This window comes from Neolamprologus multifasciatus, chromosome 14 (genome assembly GCF_963576455.1).
Source record: "Neolamprologus multifasciatus chromosome 14, fNeoMul1.2, whole genome shotgun sequence".
Classification (NCBI taxonomy): domain Eukaryota; kingdom Metazoa; phylum Chordata; class Actinopteri; order Cichliformes; family Cichlidae; genus Neolamprologus; species Neolamprologus multifasciatus.
The window spans coordinates 33,532,455-33,558,186 of record NC_140452.1 but is presented as its reverse complement, the minus strand read 5'-3'; the positions used below and the strand labels follow the sequence as shown (position 1 = coordinate 33,558,186).

The 25,732-nt window shown below is 43.3% G+C and overlaps 1 protein-coding gene across 1 annotated transcript in view; it reads right to left on the bottom strand.

Annotated features, from left to right (window-relative positions):
• LOC146504470 (calsyntenin-2-like) overlaps positions 1-25,732 on the bottom strand; it is a 325,046-nt gene that overhangs the window by 44,326 nt on the left and 254,988 nt on the right. The window lies entirely within an intron of this gene.

Here is a 25,732-nt window from a genome sequence, read left to right as displayed (position 1 = left end):
ACCACTGTTTCAGGACACCGTCTGAAATTAAAATTGAGTTTTTTAATATCTTTTTACTTGTAGACATTTTGATAACTAGCATTTTACAGGAATGGTAATCATTAATTTAAAAGTGCATTTGATCCTATGTATTATTAAAAAACAGCAATTAAAAATACATATCTGAAAGTAGAATCTAAGAGTCCACCTGCAGCAAGTTGTTACAACATGTAATCTCTATTTAAGGCTAATTGCACACAAGCAGGTTTATAGAAGAACTCGTAAAATCATGGCTTTGGACCCCTACAGCCAAAAAGACTTTCCTTCTGCACTAATTTATATTTGCCAATAAGACTCACACATATAGAACAGATCAGGCATGACAAGAGATATGACAGTCAGAGACAGCATAAAAAAAGGATCTTGATGAGAAGTGCCAAACACAAGGCCGGGGGACAAGAATCGGTCCAGCACAGACTCCAATCTGGCCCTATGGATGGCACAGGAAAATGTGAAGGAGTGTATAAACCTTGGACTGGACCCATGGCTGGTTACACTACACCAAAGTAATGAAGGAAGAAATAAACTATTACAGGACAGAAAGGTTCTACAATAATAGGGAATTTGGTTTTCTACAATGGTTAGTTGATGTGTAGTTAAACCTACTTAGACTGACAGATAGGTGAGTTTCTTTGGTCCCACGCACTTAACATCAAAGTGGGTTTTATGTGGCCCATGATAATAAAAAATTAGTTTGACATCCCTGAGCTAGATTGAAAGCGGGTTCCAAAGCAGCTTGCATGTATTCAGTATCTGTGAAGCAGCTTAAACAGTGCACCATTCTAAGATGTACAAAGTGTATCAGCAAAACCATCAGCATGACGTGAGCTAGTTTCAATTACTGTTTGCTCAGGTTTTGGCCTTGGGTGTTTTTAATAGAATATGGCTCCACGTGAAAAAGAAGCTCCTCCAAGAAGCGAGGTGAATGTTCATGAAACAAGTAGAGGAGCATCATCAGGCTACTGAACGTAAAAGAAACACAAGCAGCAGCATCTGTTAGGAGGAACGGATAAGGTGGCCTTTGGGGAAAATCATTGCATGTACAATTAGCCCCCCATGCAACTTTGAATTGAAAAATAGTCACGGTAGCGCATGGGAGCTGGCACGTGGATTATTTGTTGAAACGAGTGACAGTGACAGTGTGAAGGATACTGCACGAAGAAAGCGTCTATGGATTTTTTCCAAGAGTGAAATCATTCATCACAGAGCAAGAAAAAGCTTGATGAATATTGGCAGCACAGACTTTGTTTAGATGAAACAAAATAGTTCTGACCTTAAACCGCGAGGAGAGAAGTGAGAATGCCGCTGTGAGGCCACAGGAGTGCAGCAAGTTTAGGGTAGATTTATAAATGAATGCAGGTTTGTATCTCCAAATGATAAAAGTAAATTGGAAGAAGCTTCAAACGCACACTTTTCTTCATCAAACATTCTGTTATTCAAAACAAGCTTTTCTTCATTAAACATGAAAACAGAGACGGCTTTTATTTCATCATTTCTGATATTTGCCCAGTGCCTGCTCAGGTTGTTGTACCCTGTATGCAGTCATGGTAAAAAGAAAATACGCTCTCAGTCACGACTAAGGTTTTACATATCAGGACATAATAAAAAATTAATTTAGTCTTTGCTGGGTCTCAAATTAGATGCTTTTAACAACACAAGACATTATATACCATCATTATTTACTTAGAATTTAAATATTATTTACAGTCTGACCTTGGAGTGGTTGAGTTTGACATCATCTGTGTTGATGAGCAGCAACAACTGTGCCTCTAAGATCATTGCTGACGTCTTGTGTCCTTGTGTTAGCACACACCTGAATGCTGCAGACCAGCAAACTGCCACATCCCAAAGACGTTTACTGGAAACCGCTTTTATAGAGGTGCTCACACTTGGTCATGAGCACTTAATCAAGTACATTTGATTAACAGGACCTGGCTGCTACTTACGCTCTGAATGGAAGCAGTAAGAGTCTGCGCTTATATTTAAAACCTCAGAATATAAACAGGGTGTACTTTCTTTTTACCGTGATGAGAAAACATTTTAAGACACAATATTTATGCTTTGTGCATATGCTGTGTATTGTGCATATTTTTTTAATGACATGACTCAGAAAACATCAGTTCAAAACAAGAACAACAGGCTAGAGATGGCTACGTATACAACGCCTGATGATGTGCGTTAGCGTCAACAGAAGACAACCAAAGAAAAAAAAGAAAGAACAGCCTTTATGTCATTGACTTGCACAAAAAATAGACTCACAATACTGAAAACCACTTTAACTTTGTTCTTTGTCAGGGAATACAAAGCTCCCTGTTCACCAAGGCAAAAAAACATCCTTTGATCTCATTCTGCTGCCAGAAACCGCTGCTTCTCATCACAGGAAGTGCGTGAAATATGTTGCACGCAGCAGATTGACTGACACTTGTAAATCAAGCAATGGTGAAATAACCGACTTGATTTTGGATACATGGGATTTTAAATGACAGAGGTGATGTTGATGGTGTGTTTTGTTTGGTTTTCATTTTTAACCAGACGTTAACTACAGTAAGAATTAGTCATTTCAAAACCCTCCCTTACCTCCCGAGACCACATTGTGTGGGCGAATAAATTAATATTGCAGTACGGTGTCTCATTTAAGAGGGATGTTTGTTTTCTATTAGAGCTTGCCTCCACTTTGTGATTTAGTGTGGGTAAAAAACAGCCCTTTGTACATTCATTCTTGGCTTGGGAAGTGAAAACTAAATGCTTTCCTCTCCACTAAACGCTGACTGAAATGCATTAGTACATCACCTGTTTAACCTCTTCTGAAAAATGCTTGACTGTGGCGCACTTCGGCATGTTTGACCATTTACCCCGTCCTGCTGTGCAATTTAATTGAGTGCACCGGCCCTCTCCCGCCTATCTGCCTCTCTGTTGCTCCCCTTTTGTCGGCTTTAGGCTTTGCCTCTCAAAACTCACCGGGCCGTGCTTCACCTCTTCCTCTCTCGGCCCCTCTGATACAACCTGCGACAGCCTTTGAACACTCTGCCTGCGGTAACCTCCCTCTCTAGGAAAGAGCACTCTGCAGCCTGCTTATTAGCACCATCCCAGCGCAGCAGATGGGAGTTCTAATCAATCCATTCCATTTTCCCTGTTATTTAGGTGCGAGATGCAACATCTGGCCGACCAGTGATCATCCTGCACAGCTGCTTAACACATATGCGGCACGTCGATCTGCTGAGTCGGTGCTCAGAATTGCAGGGGGATAATGTGTTTGTGGTTTTGATGGTGCTGCATATACGATTGAAACTAACTGCATCGACGTTGATTAGCTAGTTAGGATTTGAGAACGTAAAGAAGTGTGTGCAAACACCCTGTGGCTCTAATGTCAGCGGTCCACTGTGCATCGTGGGGTTTTCCCGATTTCATACGTTTGCAAGACTCACACTGAATTCATCCCCCGGAGGTTTGTGGATTATCAGTTGGAATTTAAAGTTGTTTTTTTTTCAATCTGGTTAAATCTCAGCTACCAGATGTAAAGTCACTTATGTACACTGGCACACACATGCTCTAATCCCGCTGACATTTACACATGCACACTACTGCTTCGTTTCACTTTTTGCTGTGGAGTATTTCAAAGACAGCTCTGAGCACCTAGTGGGTGATTTACTCTTACAGCCTTCAAAAGGAAAAATGGCGCGGCATTTTTTGCCCAAGAGGACGCTGACTGAGTCGGCTTGTGATGTCAGGCAGGGGAGCCCTCTTAAGGGTATAAGGTAGGAGTGAACAAAGTGACGACATTAGGCGAGCAGAGAAAAACAAAGCAAAAAACTTTTTTGATAAAATATTTTAGTAGCTGCTGATGGTTTAGATTCTTTCTAAACATTCAAAGTCACTAAATATTTGTATTTTCCCCAAATTAAAAGGTTTTAGAAGACACCAGAAAGAAACTTCAACTGGACAACTGCAGGCAGAGGTTCTGCGAATTCAATAAATCATGTATGGATGTAATTCAGATGTAAGAACACCTCTGTAAACAAGACTAAAACATCAACAGCAACCTTCCATTTTATTAATCTTTAATATCAGACCCCATCAGATTAAGCAGTGTGAAAGGGAAAAGGATTCAGGAAATCTAGGGTTGATATGCAAAGGAGACAAGGTTAGGAGTTTCACAGTTCTGTGAGATTTCCATCTGGCCAGGTAAAAAAAAAAATCCATATAATAAAGGTATAGATGTGGACTTGATCCTAACCCTGGATTGGTGGACGTAAAAGCTTCCAATACCTCCAATATACACTTTATTATCAATCCCTGCACACCTGCTTAGACAATTTATATTCAACCAGCTGGGCGGCACAGGTGTCCTACATACAGTCATATAGATGCAGGCCAGGAGCTTCAACTAATGTTCACATCACACAGCAGAGTGGGGATGAAAATGTAAGTTTCACCATGATATGGTTGTTAATGCTGGCAAATGAGCTATAATACCTGACTCCTGTTAGCCAAAAACAACAGCTACAGTTTTTGCAAAATAACATGGTCTAATTAAATGACAAACTGATTTCTGCTGAAGCTGCCCATGGTAGACTCAGAATAGGCTCAGAATGCATGACTTCATGGCTCTGACCTTTCTTGCTTTACTTGCAGGCTGCTGCTGGTGTAATGGGGTGTGGAATGCTTCCTTGGCACACGCTGCCATTGTTAATACCAGACAAATGTTGATTGAATGCCTCAGTTTATCTGAGTACTGCTGCTGATCATGTGCATCTCTAAATGGTCATAACCTAACATCTTCCCAAAGGTACGTGCAGCATGACAATGCTTTGTCACAAAGACAAAGTCATCTCTGCTTTCATGAACATAAAAGTGACTTTAGTGGAATTCATGGCCCCTCGTGGGAGACAGAACTGTGTCCAGCAAACGTCTTTGGGATGTGGCAGAATGGCAGATATGCGTGAATGTACAGAATGTGCACCATGTTAATGCCAAGGATCACTTCTGATGTGACCTGTCAGTGCCGGAATTGGTCCAAAGGTGTGCAAAGAGACAAGCTTAAAGGTGACGTCGCCAAAAACTAAACAAAGTAAGGGTTTTGCTTTACAGGAAGAATTTTGTGACTTTGGAGGGGGCTAATTGAGTGTATATCATTTTATTGTAGAGGTAAGGTTTCTGCCTACAATATTGAATCAGCCCATAGAGAAGGTTTGTTTGGCAGGAAGATTGTTAAAATATCTTTTAGTTACCTTATGAATAGAATTACCAAATGCATAGCCAGCAGTGGACTTATTTCAGTAGCATCAGTGCACAAACACACCACGAATGGGAATGCAGACAATACAAATCAATTAGGCTCAGTTTTTCTTTCAATGCAAAGAATCATCATTTGTCAAAGTGCTGCGCTGGCGAATTTGTGATGAATTACCTTCCGCTGAAAACGTTGGGGTAATTTTAATATACCATAATCACCACAGTGGATGGTTGGAGTGTGCGCAAGTAAACAAGTGAAATCTTTCAGCATGCTATGAAAATCTCTCCTCAGTGTCTCACTAGAATGAAAAACATGCCCACGTTAACACAGCCTTGCTTTTTTTTAAAATATTTTATTTTAGTTTTTTCACTCCAGTGCAGTGTGGTTTTCTGTTTCACTGTCTGACAACAGTGTTGCTGCTCTGAATGCAATTTATATCGTTGTTCGCCAATTTTTCCAACTTGCTCAATAAAAAAATCAACATAAATTTACATTATTGGAAATCTGATACCACTGTGTGTAGTCCGAGAGCTGCGGCGCGTAATTTCATTGCAAGAAGCAATAAAAAGCTCGGTGCATCCTGCCGAAACATCCGGTGAATTAATGCTTTGTTTGTGTGAGCGTCTGAGTCACTCTCATTATAGATTTTGCTGTGTTTTTCCGTTCCAGGTTTAAATAAAGCTAAAACAACAGTGCGTAAAAATACACAAGCTGTATTTATAGGACTGACAAGACGAGGGTCTGCTTCAACAAGCAGCTGTTCTCTACCAGTTAAGTGCCGAACCGAGACCCAAGGAGTATGACGAACCGCATTCAGACAGGATGATGATGAAATCCAACTGGTGGAGGTGGCACGAGCGCTTTGCATCTTTCCCAAAGAAATAAATAATTCGAGTTTGCGGGAGAAAGTAGACTGCTAATAATGAGAAGATGCCAGCTGGACTCGGACAACGAAGCATTGTTTGCTGTGTGTGCGAACAGATGATCTTCCACGGCGTGTCTGAGGGAGAAAGAGCCGTAGAGTCTGCGATGACGCGTAACAACACCCAACAAATCCAGCATCGTTACGTGTCAAACTCCAAAAACTTCAAAGCAGAAATGAAACTTGACGAGAGCACTCCTGACTCGCCCAGCTTGTGAAAGCAAAGCAAAAAGTTGAGTATTCCCTAATCCCTCCACGTTCCCGTTTCTCTGCCTCATGCAAATTGACAGACGGAAGGAATGAATGAATGAAATAACCACACACACAAACAAAGGAGACAGAAGATGTGAAATAACCAGAGGACGAAGAAAGGAACGTGAAAGAGAGAGAGAGAGATGTATAGGCCGGAAACATAACACATCAAAGACCCCTCACCGTCTCTTGGGGCACTTGAGAAGAAAACAAAATTGCTATCTGCCCCCCCCCCCCCCACACACACCTCCTACCCCTACCCCATCTCACTCTCCTTTTTCTCTCTGCAGTTTACTCTGTCTCCTTTTCTTCTTCTCCAATGTCTCCATTAGAACTTGACTGAGCAGTTGTTGCCTCAAGTCCTTTGGAGTTGAAAGTCTTAAAGAGATCTGTCATCCAACCTAACCTTTTAACTTCAAACAAGAGATGGAGAAACGAGATAGAAAAAGGTAGAGAATGAAGAGAGATGAGGTGATCCGGGATTGGAAGGTGGCAGGGCAGAGAGATGACAGCACGGGAAGGAGGGAGGCTGCAGATGAAAGAAAGAAAGGGACGAAAAGAGACGGCGGAGGAAACGAAACTATATGAGGAAAGACTTTAGGAGGGAAGTACGGAGAGGTGAGGAGAACTTGGGAGGAAAAGTGACTCACAGCTGCAACAAGGAAAACCTTAGAAACAATTATCGAGGCACCCAGCATATAACAGAAGAACAGTTCAAAAATGTCCTACACTCTCATGTCTGTGCGCTAAAGGGGAAACAGCTAGACACGTCTAAAGCTCATACCCAGCAGTTTATTTCCTCCATCCGAAGTATCCAGAACTTTCTTTCTGAGTAACTTTTCTTCGTGGAGCTAAAAGCTTCTATTAGACCATTGTGTATCTTTGCCAAAGACCTGTGACCATTAGGCAAAGTAGTCCCCTGATGTACAGACAGCTTTGTACTTACAGGACTTTATAAAAATGCAACAACCAGATTACGTCTCCGTCTCCATCACAGTTTCCTGCCTCTGTCTGTGTGACAGGTGGTGCACACACATGGCAGGTGCAGTGGACAGGATGAAGGGGCAATGGGGAATGTAAAGAGGTGTGGGCAGGTATATGTTTGCATTTCAACTGCTGTAAAAAAAAGGGAGTGAGATATTATATTTCTGTGGCTCAAAACTGCTAGATCTCTTCATTTATTTTCTGGCTCACTTGACCACCGCCACTCATTTGTCTGTCTCTCTTGCTCCCATGCAAAACGCAACCAAAGCCTGCGCTGCCCAATCGATCCACTTCGGAATTCTATTTGTTATCTTTTTCATTTGTTCTGTTGTTTCTTTGGCTTCTGCAAGTTTACTGTTTTTGTTTTTCTTGAGGTTGTCCTTTCTGTGTTAGACCAATCAGCATAGATTTTTTCCGGGCTGTTGTTCAGGAGCACCTGCTCCAGAGTACCTATTGTTTTCTGGCCAGAAAATGGTCTGCTGTTTTCTCAGAGCAGACAGGCTCTGGGTCTAAAGGGGCCTTTATTATTTATTGTGTATATGGACAGCTGGAGACATGACGGGTGAGCAGTCATTCCTGTGATACTTCTTTGTCTGGGGTGCACTCATAGTCAGTACAAAAACCAGCCAGGGACACAGATCCCTGGCTGGCTCTCACACTCACTGTCTGATGATGAAATTTCAGTCACTTTGACCCTAGTTGATCCTGGCAGATTTGTAAATGGAGAAAGAATAAGGCTCAATACTTAAGGAAACTCATTCATTACACTTAAGATGGATAAGGATATCCTTACGCTTATTTGTTAATTACAGCCTTAGGGGTACTCTCCCAAGATGCCGCCAACCTTTATGCTAATCTCAGCTACCTCTCGATGCGAAGTAATAGTTGTAGCTTCCCCCTTTTATTAAAAAAACAAACAAAGAATCTTAATTCCCACACTGACCGTTTTATTTTCACATCATTATATTTCGAGCCTTATTTTAGCACCATGAAGTAAAAAAGAAGACTGTTGGCAGAAGAGGGAATGCAAACCATGTTACCAGTGCCAATCTCAGACTCCTTGTTAACAGAATGACCTTTGAACTACTCTGTGAAGAGCCACTTTTACTTTTGAGAATGTCATCGCTTTCGCTACCACATGAGGTCACATGGGAAGAAAATGTAAAACTGGTCACTGGAAGAGTTGGAACCAATATCCACTGCTCTGTTTCTGCTGCCCAGCCTCTATAGCCTTAGCATGCCTCGACCAGTTTTTTACCTTGGAAGTGCAACTCTCTACAACACCGATAAATTAGTGTCGTTAGCAATATTAGCACAACTGTGTCATGCTAACTGTGTGATGGCAGGATTTGTGAGTTTTACCCATTTTAAATGGACCACCATAGATGGGAGTGGTCCATTTAAACTCCCATCTAACTGTGTGATGGCAGGATTTGTGAGTTTTACCCATTTTAAATGGACCACCATAGATGGGAGCCATTCTTTGCCATGCTTGCAGGGATGTCTGTCAGTCCATCTGATCGCTGCTCCAACAGTCCAGGATAAACTGCCTCAAACAACTGTAGCTGTTGGCCATTTGTCCAGTGCTTTGGTTGATGACCGAAGCAAAATTGTCATTTCTGCTCAGCTCACTGTTAGTTGTCTTAAATAATTATCTTTAAGCTAAAGTTCCTTGCATTTATCTTTACATGATTATTTAATTGGCAACTTTGGTAAAAAACTAATTTAATGCAATCTAATCATGAAGTTATTTTCAGCACTTAATGCTACGTGACTGAGGACACAGATTGAAAGACGGTTTAAAGAGGAAGTAAAATAGGTGGAAGAATGGAGCAAAGGAGGGGGGCCTTAAAGGCATGCCGGAGGAAAGATGCACAACAGAGATTGATGAGCACTGGAAAGAAGGTGACTTTACAGACGGCTGTGCGGGGGGAGGGGAGACCAGGGAAGGAATAAGAACGCTATAGTGCAGGCGAAGTGGAAACAGAGGTGTAAAATAAAGGGGATTGGATGTTAAAGCACCAAACAAATCTGGAAATGATCCCATTATGACAGAGAAAGAAGGTCATCAGCATAATGTAGCCTTGTGTTTAACAGGAGGATCAATGACAGGGTAAAAAATCCACATATGGGCAGTTACCAATGCAAACATTTAGCAGCAGAAGTAAAGAGAATATTGAATTTATCTTTGTTAATAAAGGGAGTAGATCTAAAAAGAGCATAGGGGTCAAAGAGACAAACAAATTCAGACTGTTATGCAGAAGTATGATGGTTTCATATCTACATGGGCAGTGACAAGAACCTGAGGCATCTGATATTTAGAGAACAATCAGGTAACATTAAAGTAGGAGCCTACTCACAGACATCTGAGGTTGAATTAGGTATTTTGTCTCTCTCACGACAAAAAGAGTCAAACCGAAAAAGAATCTCCTCCAAACAATTTTCTTTTTTTTGTACAGAAAATTTCTACATACCACAGAAACCTGCACACCTCAGTCAATGCCGACTCCATTAAAGCAAAGGCTCTTGTGCAGGCCAAGCTGTCACGCTTCAGAAATACCCCTACCCTTCAGATTCATTAGCAAAGTGCCGTTTGCTAACACATAATTGCTATAAATCATCGTCAGCTCCGTGTCAACATGGAAAACATTATCATGTCAATTGTTGTAAGCATCCAAAACCGGGTGTCTGAGAGCCTATAATTACAAAAATAGAAGAAACAATTAAAAGAGACCGATAGCGACGGAACTCTTTGGTGTACACAGGATGTTACTGTATGCATCCCCCAAATTGTGTGTGTGTGTGTGTGTGTTTGTGTATATGGGAGAAGCACTTGAAGGTGACTATGAATTACCGGCTGGCAAAAGTGACTAATTAGAGTAGCAATTATACAGCCGCTCCCGGCAGAGACTGGGAGTCAACAGCCAAATGACCTCTCCAAGAGCTCATAATGGGTTGCCCACATAAATAGACACACATACACATGTGCACACAAAAGCACAATAATAACCACCAGGTTGTTAGGCTACGTGGCCATTTCAGTAAGACTGATCACGCTGATCGTGTCAATGTCGTGCTGGATTTCTACATGCAGAGATGCGAAATGGTTAAAACACGGCGACTTCTTTGTACTTAAGTGGTTTACAGGTCGTAATATAATGCTTACAGTATGCAGTATGGTCAGCTGGTTGGACAAAGACGAAAGAAATTTCCTCTTTTTTTCAGTTCTGCGGGCCATGAAGTCAAGCTCACCCACAATACCGGCAAATCAGGTGATCTCAGTCCCAGCATGCATCAGCTGATGGATCGGCACATCCAAAGGGCCATCCCGTATAGACTTTTAATCTGCTTTAATCTGGCCACGGTTGCAAGCCACTTTGCAACCTAGCACTGCACCAGCGCTGCCTTTAATAGTGTGTCTGATGAAGTCTGATGTTCTTTCTTTTTCAGCAAGATTATTTTAACTACCGCACACTTTTAGAAAGGTTACTGGAAATTCCAATTTGAGTGTTTTTTCCCATTAAAGAAAAAAGCTTTTAGAATAATGGAGAAAAAAAAACTGAGGTACCATGGAAAATCAAAACACTTTGGTACATTGTCATAATCAAGCCATCAAGCCATCAACTTGTTTTATCAGCCTAAATTTAACATTAAATACTCAATTTTCCTGCTTTTTGCCATATCTCCAGATTTAATTAACATTGCACCAGCCACGTCTGTTCTCTCAATACAAGGCACGCCTGACAGAACACGATTTTCACAGTGGTGGTTCCCTTCAAAGACAAGTGTTTCTGACATTTAAGTGGCTTAGGAGGCAAACGCTGGGCTTTATCGTTTTGGATTTTATACACTGCCTTTGCTGAAAGTTTGAAAATACGAGGTAACGTTAGGTACAGATGCTCTACTTCGTGCCTGCATTCTAATTACATTTTTGTACTTCAGGAGCTTTTTGTGGCCACTAATTATGATTACTGTAGCCCTTCCAGTGCAGCTCATTTTGCCGTGAGTCATGAGAATAATTTTCTGCACCACTCTCCTAACAGATCTGTGATTTTAAGTTGCTCGTTTAAAGATAGAGGGAGAGAAATTAGGCACAGGGTGATACTGGAAATAAGTTGTCAATGGTTATCTGTATAGCCTGCAACATGACTGCACTGAGTTGTACATGCTCTTTTTATTTTAGACCTTCAGGTAGGGTGAGCAAATTTAAATCTAAATCTAAGTTTAAATGCAGGAGAAGAAATATTAGCGTGTGGGACAATATTTCATGCTTCATAAGGGTTTAGAAGTGATCCATGGGTAAGGGTATCACTGTAAATACATGAAAGCCCTCAAGGGTTAAGCCACTCTGAGAGCGTTAGGTATTTAGATGCTTAGATGCTTGTGGCAATTGTGAACAGACAAACACAGATCGAGAGAGTTCCCAATTCCCCAAATGACTCAATATGATTGTCAGTGGCTCAGGGGTGCTGTTAATTTGTGGGATGGCTGTTAATTATCTATCAGAGGTGCTCCTTATTAGCTTACACGTTTCCTTAATAATTCTTTATGAATAAAACAAGTCTATTTAAAAGCAGGAAACAAGACAGGGGAAATGAGGAACGAAGTACTGAGCTAATCAGATGGGAATAATAACAATGGAAAAAACAGCGTAAGCAGAGAATGTTTCCAGTGGGAGGACGTTTCAGCCTGTCGTATAATCGAAAGGAAAACAAAAGGAGGCTGAATCACTGCAGAGTGCTTTAATACCTGCATCAAACGAGAGCATTTTAGTTCTTCCCCACCGCTGTGCACAGCTACGCTCCACTTATACACTGCCCGTTTGAATGTGCCTGTGAGAAGATTAAGAATCACTTAAAATAGATGTGTGTGAGACAGATGAATTAAGGGAGGACACTCCTATCAAAGCCGACAGTCTAAACCCCACAACGTGAGTCAGTCAGCGCGCACGCGGTCCTTTTCTCTTGACTTTCTAGCTGTCTAAAAACACATTGCACAAAAACATCATTTCTTAGTGCTAGTTTTAGAAACACTTTGGCCCACATACAATTTTCTGGTTCTCAGAGTCCCAGGAGCACTTTGCTTTGGTCTCTTAGCAAACAGAGAATACTCGAGTTTTACCTCATTTCACCCCAGTGGATCCCCGGTAGGATACTCGGGCATCTCTGCAGATGAACGCCAAAATCTTAGCTGTGCTGCAGCATCAGCTGTGAATCACCACTATCTGTATCCAGAATTAGAGAAGTGATATTGACAGGATGCAAACAGACTATATTTAGTATTAGCACTGATGGAGATGGATTGTATTTTCATATCACTGTTATACATGATATGAAGTCTAGCGAGTGTCTACCCTTTCAGTATCCCCCCGCTCTGTTTTATCATCTCCTACTTTTATTCTTTAGTCTGTGTGATATGCAAACACACAGCGACAGTTAAGCGTGTTGCTACAGTACTTCAAATTGAAATCAGACGGAAAGTCTCTGATTTAAGTTTGGAACAGGACCAGATAGAAACGCAGGAAAGTCTAAAATTGTCAGCAGGGACTCGTGTACAATATGTGCTAAGATTTAAATGGGATTTGTTAAGGAGGAAAGCTGGGACCCCCCTGTGGGTTGAGAGCCATTCATATTAATCACTCCTTTAGGCTACATTTAGAGCAAAACAATTTGCAGTCACGGGTTTGTTTGGATCCAGGGCAGACTGCATCCGATGTTCAGTACTATAAAGTCCATATATTCTATACAATCTATTTTTATGATACCAGTTCACAACAAAAGGCATCTCTGGATATCTTAAGGTAATATGATATCACAGTCAAATCCCTAAATCACAGTCCACTATGATTAAACCCTTGGGGATAAGAACTGCCTTTCTAACAGGAAGAGACCTCTGACAATGGCAGGCTCAGGGAGGGGCATCTTGTATAAATCCATATTCCTCCTCCTAACTTATCAGACAGAGTGATCTTTAACAGAGTTAGGTTGTTCTACATTTTCCCTGCTGGTTTCTAATTTTGATGGTAAAACAGCGATGCGTGCAAGCGAATGCACAGCTGTTTCCTGTAAGGTCTAAGTCAGGATCATTGCCATATTTGTTGTTTGGTGAACATAGTGAGTCACCATCTCCTGGAGTCGCTTGATGCCTACTGCACATGTACATATGTTGCAGTGAATATAGTTGAAAAGGAGCGGTCGTCAATGACACTGATCAAGTCAATGAAAGGCGTGAAAGGAGGAGCTGCAGTGCAGGTGGGATGTTAAGCAGCTTGCAGATAAACAGCAAATCCGGGGAAGCTAAAGCAGCTTAAAAAGGTGTTCCATATAGGAGATAGCCAGTGGACTGTGTACAAGGGTATCTGCAGAGCCCGGTGTAATGCTATGCTCAATTAGTGGATACTGCCACGGAGGAGAACACAGTGTGAGTGAAATGTGGACGTCTAGGTGAGGGAAAAGAGCTGGGCAACACGGCGCGAAAGAGAGGAGAGTCTGAAGCAACAGCAGCTTCAGCAAGAGGAGAGAAAAAAAGAAAAAGGAAAACATGTTCCCACAGGCTTAAACTGTCAGTACAAACCAGGCAGCAGTGCCACAGACCTTTCTCAGAGTTGTGGAAGGAGACACTCTCAAGGGGAGGGGGCACACTACATCCATCACACGCCTCCTCTTGATTATCTAAACACTGATAACACCTACACGGCAGATACTCCTACGCTAAATTTACCAGCTTTCCACCAGGCTCACTTACTCCTCTGCCTCTGTCCTTATCGCTTCTTCAATTCATCTCTTTTTCACATCCCTTTCTCCTACCACACTTAAGGTCAGGGTGGGATGTGCACAATAAATCTTCACTGCAGGTTCTGACAGCCACCCTCAATCCCGGAAGTGCTTTAGCCAGTCGGAGGCAAGGGACGCAGCGCACATAAACTTTCCCTCTTAAAAACTATTTGGGTAGGCAGAAAGTCTGGGTGAAGAGTTTACTGAGAGTCATTTGGCAAGAAAGTAAGACAAATTGGTGGGAAAAAAACAAAGAAAGTAAGAGGGAGGAAAGGCCGAAGGGTAAAGGGAGAGATTTGCTGCAGTAGGAGTGGATACAGGGAACCCGTGTTTCGCAGATTAATATGATGAATTGCACAGACCAACCGCTTTTACTGTGCTATTATTTTCTTTTATTTGGCCTTTCTGCTCCCTTTTACCTCAAAATGACATCAAAGGTCTCCAGTTTCTCTGACACTCGAACACCTATTCACAAAGCGAGGACATAAAAGTGTCACATAAAGTATACAAAGGCCTACAGACTTGCTTCTTATGCAAGGACACATACGATTTTATGATTTGCACATCTATCTTACCTTCTGACTACCTTTGCTTGTAGTAATTAATGTGATATAAATTACAGCAACACATCATCTTAATTTCACTCTAAATACAGTGACGACATTATAGTGACGAACGTGTGACTTTTGTTTTCTTGGTTAAATATAAATGTACATATGGAAAATACTTTGATTTTTATTTGCACGTCACGCACCAGAAACATTATTCTGGCACAGTTTTCAGAGATATGACAGGCAGTGAAATTATCATAGCTACCAGTGGAGATATTATTCTTGATATTGATCTTGATCTCCGTGAATCGCAACCTTATCGTGGTGGAGGGGTTTGTGTGTCCCAGGGATCCCAGGGGCTATGTTGTCTGGGGGATTTTGCCCCCTGGTAGGGTCTCCCATGGCAAATTGGTCCTGGGTGAGGGACCAGACAAAGAGCGATTCAGAAGACCCTTATGAAAAAAACACCGAGGGAACAGTTTACCCTGCCCGGGATAGGGTTACCGGGGCCCCACCCTGGAGCCAGGCCCCCGCCCTGGAGCCAGGCCTGGGGAGGGTGCCCGAGGGCGAGCGTCTGGTGGCCGGGCCTTAGTCCATGGGGCCCGGCCGGGCACAGCCCGAAGAGGAGACATGGGCCCATCCTCCCGCAGGCCCACCACCCGCAGGAGGCGCCATAGGGGTCGGGTGCATTGTGTGCCGGGTGGCGGCCAGGAGCGGAGGCCCTGGCGGACTGACCCCCGGCTGCCAAGACTGGCAATAGGGACATGGAATGTCACCTCTCTGGTGGGGAAGGAGCCTGAGTTAGTGCGTGAGGTTGAGAGGTACCGGCTAGATATAGTCGGGCTCACCTCTACGCACGGCTTGGGCTCTGGAACCAGTCTCCTGGAGAGGGGCTGGACTCTGTCTCAGTCTGGAGTTGCCCCTGGTGAGAGGCGGCGGGCTGGGGTGGGTATTCTAATATCCCCTCGGCTTGCTGCCGGTACGTTGGGGTTTTTCCCGGTGGACGAGAGGGTTTGTTCCCTGCGCCTTAGGGTCGGGGAACGGGTCCTGACTGTCATCTGCGCTTATGCGCCGAGTGGCAGTTCGGAGTACCCAGCCTTCTTAGAGTCCCTGGGGGGGGGGGGGGGGGGGGGGGGGGGGGGGTGCTGGAAGGTGCTCCACCTGGAGACTCTGTTGTCCTGCTGGGAGACTTCAAAGCGAGACCTGGAGGGGCGTGATTGGGAGGAACGGCCTCCCTGATCTGAACCCGAGCGGTGCTTTGTTATTGGACTTCTGTGCTAATTCAATTCAATTTCAATTCAATTCAATTTTATTTATATAGCGCCAAATCACAACAAATGTCGCCTCAAGGCGCTTCATAGATACAGAGAAAAGCCCAACAATCATATGACCCCCTATGAGCAAGCACTTTGGCGACAGTGGGAAGGAAAAACTCCCTTTTAACAGGAAGAAACCTCCGGCAGAACCAGGCTCAGGGAGGGGCGGCCATCTGCTGCGACCGGTTGGGGTGAGAGAAGGAAGACAGGATAAAGACATGCTGTGGAAGAGAGACAGAGATTAATAACAGATACAATTCAATACAGAGAGGTCTGTTAATACATAGTGAGTGAGAATCACAGTTTGGCCATAACGAACACCTTGTTCGAACACAAGAGTGTCCATAAGTGCACGTGGCACCAGGACGCTCTAGGCCGTAGGTCGATGATCGATTTTGTAATCGTATCACCAGACCTGCGACGATATGTTCTGGACACTCGGGTAAAGAGAGGGGCTGAGCTGTCAACTGATCACCACCTGGTGGTGAGTTGGATCAGGTGGCGGGGGAGGACGCTGGACAGACCTGGTGCACCTAAACGCGTAGTGAGGGTGTGCTGGGAACGACTAGCAGAGGCCCCAGTCCGCGAGATCTTCAACGCACACCTCCGGCAGAGCTTCAACAGCATTCCGAGGGAGACTGGGGACATCGAGTCCGAATGGACCATGTTCAGCGCCTCCATTGCCGAAGCTGCTGCATTGAGCTGCGGCCGCAAGGTGGTTGGTGCCTGCCGTGGTGGTAATCCCCGAACCAAATGGTGGACACCAGAGGTGAAGGGAGCCACCAGGCTGAAGAAGGAGTCCTATCGGGCTTGGTTAGCCTGTGGGACTCCGGAGGCAGCCGACAGGTATCGACAGGCCAAGCGGAATGCGGCTCGGGCAGTGGCTGAAGCAAAAACTCGGGTGTGGGAGGAGTTCGGAGAGGCCATGGAAAAAGACTTTCGGACTGCCTCGAAGAGGTTCTGGCAAACCGTCAGGCGTCTCAGGAGGGGAAAGCGGTGCTCTACCTGCACTGTGTATAGTGCTGGCGGAGCGCTGCTGACGTCGACTGAGAAAATTGTCAGGCGGTGGAAGGAATACTTCGAGGACCTCCTTAATCCCACTGACGCGTCTTCCGAGGAGGAAGCAGAGTCTGGGGATGAGGGGAATGACCCGCCAATTTCCGGGGGCGAGGTCACTGAGGCAGTTAAACAACTCCTTGGTGGCAGAGCCCCTGGTGTTGATGAGGTCCGCCCCGAGTTCCTGAAGGCTCTGGATGTTGTAGGGCTGTCCTGGTTGACACGCCTCTGCAATGTTGCGTGGAGATCAGGGGCAGTACCCGTGGATTGGCAGACCGGGGTGGTGGTCCCCATCTTTAAGAAGGGGGACCGGAGGGTGTGTTATAACTACAGGGGGATCACACTCCTCAGCCTCCCCGGGAAAGTCTATGCCAGGGTGCTGGAAAGGAGAGTTCGTCCGCTAGTCGAACCTCGGATGCAGGAGGAACAATGCAGTTTTCGTCCTGGTCGCGGAACACTGGACCAGCTCTTCATCCTCTCGAGGATACTTGAGGGTGCATGGGAGTTTGCCCAACCAGTCTACATGTGTCTTGTGGACTTGGAGAAGGCATTCGACCGTGTCCCTCGGGGTGTCCTGTGGGAGGTGTTGCGGGAGTATGGGGTGTCTGGCCCATTGCTACGGGCCATTCGATCCCTATACAACCGTTGCAAGAGCTTGGTTCGCATTGCCAGCAATAAGTCGGACTCGTTCCCGGTGGGTGATGGGCTCCGCCAGGGCTGCCCTTTGTCACCGGTTCTGTTCATAATTTTTATGGACAGGATTTCTAGGCGCAGCCAAGTGGCGGAGGGCTTTCGCTTTGGTGGACTCAGGATCTCATCTCTGATCTTTGCGGATGATGTGGTTCTGTTGGCTTCATCGGGTGAGGGCCTCCAGCTCGCACTGGAGCGGTTCGCAGCCGAGTGTGAAGCAGCGGGAATGAGGATCAGCACCTCCAAATCTGAGGCCATGGTTGTCAGCCGGAAAAGGGTGGAGTGCCCACTCTGGGTCGGGGATGAGTTCCTGCCCCAAGTGGAGGAGTTCAAGTATCTCGGGGTCTTGTTCGCGAGTGATGGGAGAAGGGAGCCGGAGATCGACAGACGGATTGGGGCTGCAGCTGCAGTAATGCAGACGCTGCACCGGTCCGTCGTGGTGAAGAGGGAGCTGAGTGTAAAAGCGAAGCTCTCAATTTACCGGTCGATCTACGTCCCTACCCTCACCTATGGCCACGAGCTGTGGGTAGTGACCGAAAGGACGAGATCGCGGATACAAGCGGCGGAAATGAGCTTCCTCCGAAGGGTGGCTGGCATCTCCCTTAGAGATAGGGTGAGAAGTTCGGCCATCCGGGAGGGGCTCAGAGTAGAGCCGCTGCTGCTCCACATCGAAAGGAGCCAGCTGAGGTGGTTTGGGCATCTGATAAGGATGCCCCCTGGGCGCCTCCTGGGTGAGGTGTTCCAGGCATGTCCCACCGGGAGGAGGCCCCGGGGCAGACCCAGGACACGCTGGAGAGATTATATCTCTCGGCTGGCCTGGGAACGCCTTGGTGTTCCCCCGGATGAGCTGGAGGAGGTGGCTGGGGAGAGGGAAGTCTGGGCCTCTTTGCTTAGGCTGCTGCCCCCGTGACCCGGCCCCGGATAAAGCGGATGAAGATGGATGGATGGATGGATCTTGATATTATTCTTCATTGCTTGGTTGTTTTTGTGCACAGTCTTGGTCTGCATCTTTGGCCGACCTTGTGTATGCTGTCACAGTTCTCTTTTGATAATTTTGGCCAAATTCCTCCTTTTTTTATCATGACAACAAAACTTTTCCCCAAGTGTGTTTTGTTTTTATCCTTGTGATCAGCCACAAGCTTTAGCCAAACTGGATTTTAAATGGCCAAGAAAGCGAGGATTGTTAGACTCGTAGCTCTGTATATAGCTCAAAAAAGCACAGCACAGTATGTAGAGTAGAGTAAGTGTCTGTTAAATAGCAGAGGGGTTTTTTGATCAGTTTCAGCTGTTTTGGTGTTAATAAAATTAACAACAGATGCACTAGAGGGGCAAGAGTGAAACCGACCCCGAACATGAAGGATTTTACAGGTGGAGGACATCTTCCCTCCTTCTTCTTTCACTAGTTCCACATTGGGCTAGTGTCAGTGTTACTACTGGTAGCATTAGGCGATATGTGGACCCTACAGATGACCCACAGCTAACATTCAAATGTTCAAATGTAAGAATAAACCTCTCTTTAATGATGTCTGCTTTTACTTGATCAGAATAAATTTATGTTGGCCCTGCGACAAACTGGCGACCTGTCCAGGGTGTACCCTGCCTCTCGCCCTATGACAGCTGGGATAGGCTCCAGCACCCCCCGCAACCCTGAAAAGGAGAAGCGGAAGTGAATGGATGGATGGAGAATAAATTTAAGTAAAGTTTCAGCTTTCCAGCTTGGATTGGTTAAATGACTTGAACTTTTGGCAAATAATTTCATAATTGATTTATCTCAGTCGAACTGAAACATGTCTCGGATTCATGAAAAAGGACTTGAGATCTGGTTTAAGAGAAGATTTAAGGCTTTTTCTGGATGTGAAGTCGTAACCTCCTAAGACCCGAACTCTTCCACGACATGCATTTTTAATTTCTCTTTGATATTTGGGCTGATTGGGACCTGATGAATGTAAAAACAAAGAATTACCAGATTTTTTATGTTTTTTTTACCTGATTTTTGTTTTTAAGAAAAATGGGCCACATATGAGGATATTCGTTTAAAATTTCGATAGATCAGTGGCAGTATAATGTCCTCGTAAGTGGATATTAGGCCCTTGTTGAGCAAAATTTAGTATTTTGGTCTAAATAACCCAAAATGTGATGTCCACATATGTGGACGCCAGGTCCTAGGAGGTTAAAGGACTTAAAAAGAATCAATTTTCTTGTAAAGAATTTGACACTTGATTCAAACCTGCCAGTGACTCCGGGGGACCTGACATTAACTTATCTCTAATGAAACCACAGATAAGAAATCTCCAACAGTATCACCTTGCATATGTACACAGAGTTAGTGTGTGTGTGTAAGTGAGGTAAGAAAAGCCATTGGTTCTCCATTCTGTCATTTAGTGGCCTCTCCAGCACCATTTCAACCTATCTAATACCTACAACACTTACCCCTCTCATAAAGGCGAGGCGTTATTACCGAAGGATGCCGGGTTGGGAAAGAAATAAAAATGATGGAAAACTACATGGATCTGGTTTTTGAAAAGTGCGTTTGTAATAAAGGCTGATTTCATTTGTGAAGCAGACCGTGGTAGTGCAGGTTGAGAGACGCCTCGGCGGAATGTGATAATGTCGTCGGTGATGAATGAATGATATCACACTGAGAGGACTGCAACGGCAAAACCTGCCTGCTCCAATTTCACTTATTAAGTTATTAGTTTGAATATTTTGTCTCCTCGCACTCTGTGCCGCTGCATCGATCTCACGTCTGTCCATCATGTTGTGCGTGCGCATGTGTGCGTGAGGTATCAGAGTAATACCTGTTGTTTAATGTCCATTTCTTCCAGCTTCTCCCTTCAGCGTGTTCTAAATATTTGCATGTCTGTCGCAGTGGGAGGTAAATTCTGATATTTCTTCCTTCGCTGCCTCTATCTCCTCCTATCTTTTCTTAACCTGTTTTTCCTCTTTCGATCTTTGTCCCCCGAGGTTTTTCTCAAGCCGCGCTACCTTTTCTATCCATTTTATCGTTCCTTATTCTTCCCCTGTCCTCTGTCTCTACCCCTTCATCTTTGCGCCGCTATTGATTCATCCTGTCAATAAGATCCTCCACCTGAATACAAACAAGTCCATCTGCATGACTGCCAATCAATATCAAAAATCCAGGAGCAGCTTTTCTGCTGTTTGCAAGTAAATCCATTGCTTTAATGTGAGTGTGTGCTGTGTGAGGAGCAAACAATGGAGACTGCAGCGACAACTGTATTTCAGAGGATTTTTTTTCATACAGAAGAATTGCACGCTTCAGTTGATGCATTTTTACAGGTAAAGTGGCATAGCGCATCGCGTGTAACGGTCGATGTAAGCCCCCCCCCCGTCTTGCCTCTCCAGGTGTAGCCAGACACCGGTCACAGTATTTGTGAGTAAAGCTGTGAGATCTTAGCCCTGAGCTTGGTAAACAGTGAGATTTTAGTTCTGACCCCAGAGCACGATGACGCAACAAACACACACAAAAACATGTGTTCGGAGTGGAGAGAGGGTGTGCGTGTGGGCTACTGTGCAGGTAGTCTCAGGTGAACAGGCAAAACAAGAATCAGGTTTGAAAGTGTACGAGGCAAAAGTCTGTATGGGTTTGAGATAGCAGGAATATGTGTGTGTGTGTGTGTGTGTGTGTGTGTGTGCGCCCATCAAGCTCTTTGGAGCCCACTGGAGCAGCGGAGCTCTAAATTTAGCGGGCTCTTTAGTAGGAGTCATCTATCATTCAACATGACCCCTCCCATGAGGAGAGAGATGCTGGCTGGTTGTGAGTGTATGTATGTCTCCCAGAAAGAAGGTAAAATAGCAGCACAGCCAAGGTAAAAGATAGACAGTTGTTAAATGTTTTTTTTCCCCTGACCTCCTTTTGATTATTACTGACGTATGTCAGCTCATAAATAAAATAAAGGCAGAAAATTTAATAGCCAAAAAAATTATCTTTGTTGAGCTTGATGTTTAAGGATTTAAAAAAACAAAACAAAGCAAAACTATAATAGACGAGTAAAGATTTTTGGCTAATGTAATTTGTTTTAAAAGTTTAAAATCTAGTGTTACTGTAAATTATTCAGCTTAATGGCTAAAATTAAAATTAAAATTAAAAAATGGACCATGCCTCTTATTTCACTCATCTGTTAGATCTCAGCCCGTGGAACAAAATTGCACCACCCTCATTTGCACATTAATTTGGTGCAGAATAAGAGGCAGCTGCACTTTGAGCCTGTAGTAAGTGGTTTATGCGCCTCATGGCAGGTCTACTCCTGTGAGGACAGCAGCATGTATGACTGATGCGAGTCTTCTCTCGCTCAGAATCTCCTTTCTGAGTGAGACGGGTGTTCACTCTTTTCTTACAAGCAAGAACATTTTTCCCCTCCTGATGTAAGAATAAAAAACAACATAATTTCATAAACTCATCAGGTACAGTGGTCCCAAAACAGCCTGCAGTTTACTAACAAGGAGCTTCTGATGACAGCAGTCAACGGCAGCACATCAGCAATTTGAAATTGCCAGATGCTCGGTATTCAAATTGTGCTCAGGAGAGGCTTGTTTTGACAATGAGCCTGGGCCGGTTAGGAGGCAACTGTGGGGGATGATCACGCCAAGTGGTGAGCATCGTTTTATTGCCATGACTGAGCATAAATTCAGCAATTGTTGATGTGCCACATGGATGTGAGTGCACACGCTGACAGTGGCCTGTTAGCTTTAGCTAGTTATACTTTCCCTGTGAAGACGGGGGGAAAGAGCATATCGGTCAATAAATAATAATGAACACCTGGTCCACAGGAAATGAGTCAGAGTGGATCGGTGAGCTGGCCAGCCTCCTTTTTGATGCAATATTAAACTGTTGTGATAAAAGAAGATTTAGGCTTTTAAAACTCTTTGCACAGCAGTTAAGCCCTGGCTAAATCAGTGCACATCTGCACTCACTGTTTACTAGCTGTTGATATAAACTCATGCTATACTATTAAATGTTCTCATTATCTGCTTTGATTTATTTTCAGTGTTTTAATTACTCATCTTTCTTGTTTTAGGTGCAGCTACCGCAAATATCAATGTTTGTTTATAGTTGTAAAAAATAACAACTGCCTGATATGATTTCCTAAATATTATATTAAAAAATTAGAAAAACATGCATGAAAATACAGCATATGCAGCATTTAACTGTTTGTACAATTCTAACAAGCTTGAAAGTCAATGTTTGGTGTGACTACGACTCTTAGGAAAACTCTCTCTTAATTTCTTCAAGTAGTGTTCAGGAATATGTTGTCAGTGCTCATATTACACAAATATGTAGGACTGCTTTCTTCCATTTGTCCAATATCTCTGAGATTAGAACCATCCTGTCTCGTAGTGATGCTAAAAAACTGACTTTTCTACTTTAGGCTCGACGATTGTAATTCATTAATATCAGATTATATCTTTAAAGCTCCTTGAAAAGCCTGCAGTGGGAGTACGGACAGAGACTAAAAAGAGAAAGCACACTCAAAAAAATCTGTTGTTGGATGAACACAATTTAATCATGGGACCTATTTCCACGTCATTTAACCAAGTACAACAAACCATTTTTGATCATGTCAAACCAACACATTTGGCATTTGGTGGTTTAATGTAATCAGATGACGTTGGATCAACATACTATACTTACATTGACTTGAAGTGATTCATTTAAGTATGTAGAGTGAAATTTGTTTTAATTCATTCTACACAAGTTAAAAACTTTGGGAAAACACAATGAAATCTTGTTGTTTGAACAACTACTTTTTTAGTCAAGGCAATTACTGTTAGTCTTGCTTAACGAACCAATATGGGGGTTGGTGATTTCATAGAGACAAACAACCATTTACATTTATGGGTAATTTAAAATCGCTAATTAACCCAACTCTAATTACACACTGCAAACCAGCCAGATTGTGGATTTGAACCCAGGTGCTTCTGGCTGTGAGGCAACAGCATCACGCCACCAATCTGTCAAACCAGGCTTAACAAAACTGGGAAAGCTATGATTACGAGGCTTGATGCAGAATATTTTGTGCGTTTTTGTCCTTGACAGGTTAAACCACAATAAATAGTGATAGCATACATGTGGTGTGGGTGTAGTTGTCTGCTTCTTAAAACTCCAGCGATTTTCCTGCAGTTTGACATCTAATGTGATCTTGTCAATTTCGTGAGTTCAGGCCAGGGCTGGACTGGGACAAAAAAATCAGCCCGGGCATTTTGACTAGTGACCGGCCCACCATTGTATTATAGGAATAGCCATAAAAGCCTTTATAATAAACTTAAACCTACACCATCCTCCCTATTCTGGTATTCTAAACAGTACTTAGCAAAAATATGAAAGCAACCTAATTTATAATTACATATACCTAACTAATAGGGTGGCCAACTCCCAGCAAAAAAAGAAAAAAAAATAGGGAACCACTCCCCCACCCCCTGCCTCAAGACGCTTAACTGCCAAAACCAATTTTAATTTAATGCACGTATAAAACAAATGCACAGAAATCTATTATTTTTCTCCAGTAATTAAATAGATTCAACATCTTTCTTCAACAGAATTGCAGTCTGCACAGATGGTACCTTAACAAAGGAAAGAATACTATAACTCAGCGGTCTCCAACCTTTTTTGCGCCACGGACCGGTTTATGCCCGACAATATTTTCACAGACCGGCCTTTAAGGTGTCGCGGATAAATACAACAAAATAAAACTAGTACCGGTACCGAAAAAAAGAAGATTTATTTATAACACACATGAAAAGACCCAGGGAAACCGAGTTAACGATAAAAACGACAACAAAATAACGCTGAAAACCGATAAAAGTAGTACAGGACATGAAAGAATAAAGTTACGTTGAAACCAAGCGCACCATTGTTTTTCTTGTGACATTACCAATAAGTTTGATGTGTCACATGGTCCTCTTCCTATTGAAAAACAAAAGTTGTATCCAAGATGGCCGACTTCTAAATGGCCACCATGGTCACCACCCATCTTGAGGAGTTTGCCCACTCACATATACTAATGTGCCACAAACAGGACTTTAATATCACCAACCATTCCCATTTTATTACGGTGTATCCATATAAATGGCCCACCCTGTATTTCTTCATTTCTTAAGGACATGACTTTCAGCTACTGTTCATCTGCTCTAGATAGTTTATACACCACCTACTGTTTTATCCTTTGTCTTCCATTTTTTGTCCATTTTTCTCAAATTTTTGAAGAACACACTCAACACTGATGAGATTTGCCAAGTTTTTGCTCAACAGCTCTTTGGGAATCACCCCTGCTGCTTCAAAACTATTACTTTAAACCAGTCAAACTGTGTTATCTTTAGCATTCTTCAAAGATTCAACTAAAGAAATTGAAACAAACTGTGTGTTTTTACGACAGACTGATACAATCTAAAATGGATTCTTAGCCAAGTTTTCTTTTATATGTAGATGCAACACTGGATCATCTGTTGAGCTATAATGATTCACAGGTCACTGTTAGGTGGCTTAACAAAAAAACTAAAATCCTCTAAAAATGGTTGAGAAAGAATAACTTTGCAGACCACTTAGAGAAATTACACAAAAGTCTGGCTATTATTCATTTCTGCTCCTGTAACAACATGAATTTCCCAACTATGGCAACAATAGAGGCTATCATATCTTATTTCATCTTAAAACCTTGGAAATCCGTGATACATAATTCTATTCTTGTGTTCAAAGGAGTAGCCTTCTGAATTGCATGGGTTTCTCAAAATAGCATTGAACGAACCAGAAAGGTTTTTATTAACAATCAAACAGTGAAGCAGCTACAGCACATTATCTTAAGGGTCCTCTTTTCATTATTTTGAGTTCTTATGAGTAATTATGTTCAGAATATGTTTTCAATTGGTCACAGTTATGTTGAAAAAATAATACATTTGTTAGA